We start from the raw sequence: 8,422 nt of genomic DNA, 5'->3' as shown, positions 1-8,422 counted from the left end.
CTATTTGATTGAAATTGCATGTTGGTTGTCAGAGCTACAGATAAATCAAACTCATGCAGTAGCATCTATGAAAACAAATCTTTTTAAAATGGCATCAGAATAATTAATATACTCTGTTTTCCAAGAATATACATATATATATATATATATAAGAAAAAATCTTATAAAATCTCCTGTAAGTCATGAAAAGGTAGAAAAATAGTTATTTCAAACATAAGGTAAACACTAAGGGTAAAAGGAAGAAAAAGGAAGAAAAACCGAAGTTTTTCAAAAAATATATTCACACATTCTTAAATAATTATCTGTAAATAATAAAAAAATATTTATTTTCATCATGTAAGATAGTGTACATAGGTACATAAATATTTATATGTACAAGTTTCAATCTTTTTTGTTTTTTGCTCTCCAAGAATAGTTTGAAAAATCTTTTCTATATTATTTTCTAAAAATATAAGATTCATAAATAGTATTTTTATTTTTAATTTTAGATAAATCAACTATTGTATTCTTCTAATTTAATATTTTTAGTTCATCATAATTCAGATAACCATATCTTTTATATCATAATGTGATTCATATAAATAATTTAAAAATAATAACAAAAATATTTTTTTTTTGTCATCCTTATAGTTGTTATTGATTCTTTATTTTTTCATAAATCAAAAATTTTCATAAATAAAATCATAATATTATTTTATCATCAGTTATTATATACTATTGAGAGTTTGTTTTAAACTTGAAATAAACATCACTTCATCGATAATTGTTTTTAGCAGGTTTGGTGTTTAAAGCAATTATTTTTTTTCCTTTCACTTGAACTTTATTATCATTTCTCATCTAAACAGAAGATCTAATTAAACCATCAATATTTTAAAATAAACTTTTGTCCCTTATCATATGATTATTATTCATTATCCGGAGATGAAACATGTCTAGAATATTCTTTATCAAATGTCATAAAAAAATTATCCTTTTTTCACTATTATTATTTCATAATAATTTGCTTAATTTTTATTCTAATAATTTTTTTCACGATGACTATATTTTTTATAGTGAAAGTAGAGAGCAACATTTGAATTTTTATTTTTTAGCAGCAATCCTTTTCAATATATCTAATTCTTTTAGAATAAAAATATTAATGAATTTCTTTGTTACTTTCATTAGAGTTTCTTTGACTCTCATTTGATTGGTATTGTCTTCTGCCTTCAATACTATATCATTGACTTTTATCATTTTGATCTCTCTCTTTTGATTTTTGAATTTTTATCTTAGTATTTCTTTTGATCTATCTTCATTTAAATAACATATTATGAAGTTTAAGATTGATTCACTTTTTGCTCATGAGCTAAAAGCGAGTCTATTAATTCATCAACAAATAATATATTTGTATTTTTAGTTTTGTTTATAATAATAGAAATCATATCAAATGTTGGAGATAAACTTCACAAATTTTTTTCTACCACTATTTAATCTTTTAAGTTTTTACCATAAGATTTGATTAAGTTTACAATAGAAAAATTTAAAAAAAAAAAAACCAATGATAAAATTAGAATATTTCATTAATAGTTTTGAATTCATATTAAAAATTTTAAAACTTCATCTTGTCTGTGCATGTTGATGCCTAGTGAACTTATCTATTGCTTGCTATATAGCACGTAGAGAGCTTTTGTATTTTCTACATATTCTCATTCATTTCATATTTTAATCCTACATATTATATACTCTTATAGCCATCCACATCTCACTACCATTCTGCTTCCCCTTGCTCCACCTCCCAACATAAGCTTTAGATCATTCCAAAAGTCCATATCTTCATTCCAAATATCATCAAGCATGATTAGGTACCTCTTTCGGAAGAGTGTATCCTTGAGGTAATTCTCTCGGTTGATTCCATGTTACAAAAATCAACCTCACGACCTGTTGCATATGCTATATCTCCTACCATCTTCTTCGAGTCAAATTCCACTGATACCTACACCCATGCTCGTAAATCAAAGATGTCATGATCTTTTGACTCTCACATCATTATAGGCCACCAATTCCTGACTGTAGAAAATATGGAGACATCAAATAAGAATTTTGTTATCATTTTATTTTTCTGGTCCCTCCCATCCATAAACTTTTGATTGATCTATCTCCAAGAACGTCTCGCGCTTTCTGATCATCTCTTGTTCGTCAAAACTGGTCTCTTCCTTGAGGTGGTTAACCTCTCCCTCATCCTTTCGACTGGTGAGCCATGCTCTCACGAGATAGGAATGGATTGGAGATGAACAAGATGTTGGCTTCCTAAAGAACTCGTTCAGCCACTGTTTCTTACCAGAAGAAACAGCCTCCATGACATCTTCTGTGATCGATTCCACAGTTTCCACTCTTCACAGATTATCTATTACCTGAGGTTTTGGGAATCTTTGTTTACTCTTAAGCAACAAGTACAGTAAAAGAAGCTGCATCTCCATGGATAGATAAGCTTTCCTTCGGCCACTTGAACACACAATAATTCATTAGGATGGCAGTTCACAGTAACCACATCTCCTGACAAACTTCACGAGAACAAGAGAGAGTATCAAAAGGTAACCAAAATATAAACCACTCATCAGGCTCAAACAAAAAAGGCATGAGCCTGCGTATGCTGCATCTGTGCTACATATCCACAGAAGAGACACCAACAAGGGTGTACAACTACTACACAGGGCAGTTTGGAGAACAATGTAGGTTGATATATAGTTGGAGATGGGACTTCATTGTCCATCTCTTCATCCCCCAGCTGTGACCAAGGCCTTGTCCTCAGAATCCTGGATGAGCCTGTAAGGAGCTGCAGGGATAGTAAGTATTGGGCTGGCGGGAGCTCTGTCTGCCACATCATCAAGAATTGGAGCAAGAACAGGTTTTCTGGTGTAATCGAAGGAGAGATCCTCGTTTGCAGCCAAAGCTAGAAGCTCCGATTGGCCAATGCATCTTTGAATTTATGGATCTGAATGATGCATTAGTAAAGTTCAAATCAGCAATGGTATCAAAGCCGCAATCCAAGCACTAAAGAAGTTAAGAATTTACACCTAGGAATTGGTCATCGGTAGAGAAAAAGAAAAGCCTAAAACAATAACAATTCAAAGATTCATAAGCAAAAATGGAGAAAAGAAGGGTTTCTGAATCTTACAGTTGCATTGGTGCAGCTGAAGCTGCACAGGCGACCATGCGCTCCTCGGTAAAACCTAGAAAAGGGGAGGACATGAACGTTCAAGCTATAACACATGGACTTGTGCTTCTCATGATTTATTCGAAGAAATAGAACACCACGGTTCATCACTGCAAACTGGCAGATCTGCACACAAGACAGAGGGATTTGTTTTTACCAAAACTGTTCAAGAATTAAACAACAATATCACTTCTTTTTTTTTCACATTCGAATCCTTTGAAAAATCATACCTTTGGGTAGAGGACCCTGCAGCCTCCACATCCAGGGGAGAAGAAATCTACAATGACGAGCTTGTCACCTGCGTTCAACAAGGAGTCATGGAGATCCTGTGCCGACTCAATCACCTTCATGTTGGGCTGGAGAGCCTTGTCCCACCATTTCAAAGATTTCCCAATGGGAAGAGTCATTTGCAGTGTCACCCGAAAACGGGATCACTAGAAAGTTCAAACTAACCAGAAATCTACACAACAATCACGGCTTTTTAGGTTCTGCAGAAGATGCGAAAAAGACCAATTATTCCCATGCATAAGCTAACCTATAATCAGAAATATTTTGACTATTGAGAAAGAACGCCAAGGAGAGAAGGGGGGGAAACAAAGGAAAACCACAAATTTTTAGGATTCGCATAAGATCAATGGGAAAAAGACAATTTTCACCTGCAAAAACAAGCCCGAAACTAAAAAGGGGAACTTCAAGAATGAACTTGAAACGAAAAAGATACCTAATTTATATAATAAATTATCAAATATTTACCCATTAATCAGAATAAAAGGGGGAAAGATCGGGATTTTAAGCTTCTACGCACCTGTACGGGGATCAAAGGGAGGTAACCCATCACGGGCCTCCCTCTCGGCGCCCCAGTAACCAACTCTCTGCCATGGAAACTACTACTCTTTGAAGAAGAAGAAGAAGAAGAAGAAGAAGGCCTCAACGGGTCGATCTTCCGCGAGGCACCGCGGCGGAACGCCACAAGAGAAGGGTTCCTCCTCTGCAAAGAAAGCATCAAGGAATCGTGGCCGCCAAATGGCGAAAGGAGACTCCTTCCGGGCAAAACTTCAGCCATGGACTCCAAAGATGCAACCTTTTTCGATCCAGATCGCAAAGCCTAGAGCAAATTAGAGAGGCCAGTCCGAAAGATTCTGGAGGGAATCGAGGGAAGACGGAAGGAATCGAAAAGGCGTGGCAAATAGAAACCGGTTGGTTGCAAAAGGATAAAGAAACGCGCCCGTTTTGGACCTCACCGTTCCGTCCATTTAGTTTCTCATCGTAAATCCTGACCGTTTATGAACATCAGCGGGACCACGATACCCAAAATGGACGGTGGGTATCCGAAAGATTTTTCGGGTGGATATCTTTCGGATAATGGCCTTCGAGAACCACGAAGCGGGGCCCCAATCCCACACCCAAAAGCACAATCCACAGGTCCCAGGCGGGACCCACCGCGGCGCACTTTTTGACCTGTGGATAAGGTGGCCAGCGTGTCGATGGGTAAGAGAGACGTTTCCCTCACCAACCTAAAAGAAGACAACCATACGATCTGAACCGTCGATCTTGCGCCGTGTACGGTCAGAATCATATGGCACAATGTGGGCGCTTTAGAAGAGGAGCATATGTTACCGGAGCTTCACACGCATAGGGTCACCGCATCCGTCCAAATCATTCGGATGGCTCCATAGAGAAAAAGTAGCACGCGTTAATGATGGGCCGGATCCGAAGAAGGGTTAAACCGGATCGAAAGATGCAGCCCATATAAGCTCTGATCGAGACCCAACATGTGAATCCAATGGGTCATCTTAAATTAGCCAGGTGGACTTCACGAATCCTGATGCAAATGGCTTTTAGGGAGATGCTTCTTCATCTCATGGCGAAGGGGAGCAAGTACAAGTGCATTAATTTGACTACAACAGCATGCCTGACCTGCTATCCACTCACTCACTGATCCTTATGTCAACCACCATTTACTGGAGCTGATGGGGTGTCAGTCAGCATGGCTCATCCTATTTTATGGTAAAGGAAGGGACTAATAATGCTACATTGCCCCAAAAAACTAATGGTGGGATAATACAGCCATTCTTTTCACAGCCTTTCCTTGTCATCACACTGAGTGCAGTCTCTGATAGATAGATAGATAGATAGATAGATAGATAGATAGATAGGAGTGGTTGGGCAAACTTCCAGGGTCAGAGAGAGAGAGAGAGAGAGAGAGAGAATCTGTCCCATTCTTCCGGTCTTCTTTTGATTGCTTCCAAACCATCATCACAGTGTAGATGGATGTTTCAGTTCCTTAGTAGCGAAGTACTGAGAACAGTTTTGCTGGTGCAGCAAATCAATTGGCCTGCCCAGCTTTAGCCATGACAATGATCCCATTTTTAATTAACTAATATAATTATTAACTGATTAGAGAGAGGTCTTCCTTAATTAAAAAAAAATGTGTATTAAAGGAATTGAAAGAACATTATTAATCTTTTTCCTTCTTTTTTTTTTTCGTTTATCTGAGTTATTCTTTCTGGGACAAAATTCATCTCACTGCTGTGTCATATCGTGGAGTGGTTGGGAAGGTCGAGTGTGCTGCAGAGTCGCACGTGAACAAAATGCTGCTCCTCTTATTGGGCGAGTCGTGGCTTTCTATGGACCAAGCGATGGTGAGAGAATGTCAACCATATTAGGTCTTTATTTTGACTTTGTGTGAGATTCAATAATTAAGGTATTATGTTGTAATGGAATTGATAAGATAACTCTATTAAACTCCCATTTTTATAAGCAATCGATGGTTCTCTTTTGTCTTTCACTTGTTCTTTTCTTACATAAAATCTTATTTATTAAAAGAGTCCCAAAACACTTGTGGATTCATCCAACAAGTATGTTTGTTCTTGCATGCGATTCAAATATAATTTACCAAAATTATCGGGAAAAACAATATAAAATGACTATGGGCTAATCGTTTTTAGTCAATAAAGAAAAAACAAACCTCTCTTTGTCTTATAAGTCATTTCAACTCATCCATTAACCCTTCTTAGTTAGACTTGACTCGATGGAGACAGAACCCTCCAAACATGCTGTCAACTTGTTATTGCTCCGAATCAAAATCTTCCTATCCATCGAGTCATGGCTTTCCCAACTCGATGAAAGAAGAGTTAGGAAATATGTCCAAAAGGTGGAAAGCCTTTACATGCCAGTAATACCTGTCCAGAATCCAATGTGATTAATGCGACAATGTTTAGGGGATGGAGGCCGGAAAGAAAGCCTCAAGCTTTCAGCTTTCTCGGGAAAGGTAGACAGTCCCCATCACCTACATATGTTTAATGTATGATGGAAAACTACTTCCACTGGCCTTTCTAATGGGAGTGATTCAGGTGGTGTGGGCGCATCATCACCACCTGACATTTGTAATCAACTTCATTTGGTCCCTCTACCCAATTGAAAGCTGCTTGACTATATTGAATCGGTTTCATATCATCTAATTGGAAAATTATACTAAGTGGAATCACATGCTAACATTTTTTTTTTTTACTCTTCTTTTCGTCTTATTTTCTCATCTTGTATTCACGGGAGCCTCGTAACACCTGATAAAGAAATAGAGATAATATAATACTTGAATTATCGAAATTACAATACTCTGATCTATAGGGAAAAGGAAAATTTAGTGGATTCTAGAAATTCTCAGTGCATGAGAAGAATGCTTCTCACACCAGCTGTTCTCACAACCATATCTTAGGACTAAATCCTGATGACACTTGCAGATCAAACGAGGCATCCACAAAGCTGGTAATTAAATATACTATGTTGCAACGTTCTAGAAGTGTTTCCGAGAGTCTTCACAATGACACACGCATTGAAAGTGAAAAAGGTGTGAGAGAGAGAGAGAGAGAGAGAGAGAGAGAGAGAGAAGAGAGAGAGAGAGAGGGTAGGTAGGTTAAAGGCATGTTTAAAGACCTCCAGTTACCAAACCTTATCAACTAGGGGTCGGTGATGTCATGCCACTGTGATGGATGCATCAACGAGGCCACCCCCCCTACGCTCGAAGCTAATCCTCGTGGCTGCTTTGTGTCAAAGGTGGGGGAAGTCGCACATCACTCATGGCTTTAAGACTGGATTAAACTAATGAGAGGCTAGAAATCATGAGGAGAAGACTGTGTCTCATGTGAGCGAAGCATATATGATGGGGGTGCATCCTCATCTCAACTAGAAAGATGGGATCTTTCTTTTGGCCCCATTCTATCCACATCGCTTTCTGCTATCAGAGAAATGTGGCAAGTCCTTCCCATCCTTCTCTCGTCCCATGTTTAGCAGCCTTTCTTTATCAATTTCTTCTTTGGATTCCTTCTGGATAACATACTCTTCGGTAGAAGAAATCTGGGCAACGAAGCTAAGTTTGAAGAAAAACCTCATATTACTTACCATTATAACATTAAAGAGGAAAAGGAAAACAGACAAAATCTCTTGTTTTGCCAGAGAAACTCGCATTCAATGAGGTTCAAGTCTTCTTAAAAGAAGAAACGAGAAAGTAGCTTGTTACAGATACATTTCAGATGCAAGTTATGCTTAAGATGTAACCTATACTGTGCAAGACTGATGTAACCATGACATATATATGGTTGTGTCTACTGCTTGGATTATGAAGAAGCTCCTTGTGAGGGTACTTGAGTGGGGAAAGTTTCTGAGCATACGATGCGTATACGTAATGTATCAGCATATTGTACATATGCTATGCATGTCAGCATCCACACTTGGTTGATCCATCCACGACAACTCATAGTATGCTAGTGAATTGATTGATCTAAAGAATTTATTTCGAGTTGCATACATTCACTCGGATGAAGTATGTCTTTGTAAGGGGAGTGCAGCCGTATACAGTTAATGCATACAGAGGTGAGGAGAAGGGTGGCCGAGGAGGAATATTCCCACTTCTTTCTTCCTCCGTAGTTTGATGCATGAAAGGTGGGGGGGATTTGAGGTCTTTGAGATGACCAGAAACGCTTTGCTTTGAATGGAAAGCAAGCTATTATTGGCGGAAGCAACTCACAAGAATATAACACCTCCACTTGCATCTCCATCCATCTCTCCTCACCTTTAACCCGACTTTAAAGCGTTTCTTCTTTCCCCCCCTTCTAACAAACCTTCTTCTTCTTTCTTACACCCCCTTTGAATCCTGCAATGTGTCCAGCCACTACGATCCAAGCCCAGAAGATGAAGATATGGATCGGAACTATATCTATGGAAAAGCTGGAG

At 38.0% G+C, this 8,422-nt stretch overlaps 1 pseudogene; it reads right to left on the bottom strand.

Moving 5' to 3' along the window:
• Nucleotides 1–2,561: 2,561 nt before the first annotated feature.
• LOC135674924 (thioredoxin-like 1-2, chloroplastic) lies at nt 2,562–4,138 on the bottom strand (annotated as a pseudogene).
• Nucleotides 4,139–8,422: the final 4,284 nt, after the last annotated feature.

Source organism: Musa acuminata, chromosome BXJ1-5, assembly GCF_036884655.1.
Source record: "Musa acuminata AAA Group cultivar baxijiao chromosome BXJ1-5, Cavendish_Baxijiao_AAA, whole genome shotgun sequence".
Lineage (NCBI taxonomy): Eukaryota > Viridiplantae > Streptophyta > Magnoliopsida > Zingiberales > Musaceae > Musa > Musa acuminata.
Note: the sequence above shows the minus strand (reverse complement) of the source record. Positions and strands in the feature narration are given on the sequence as shown.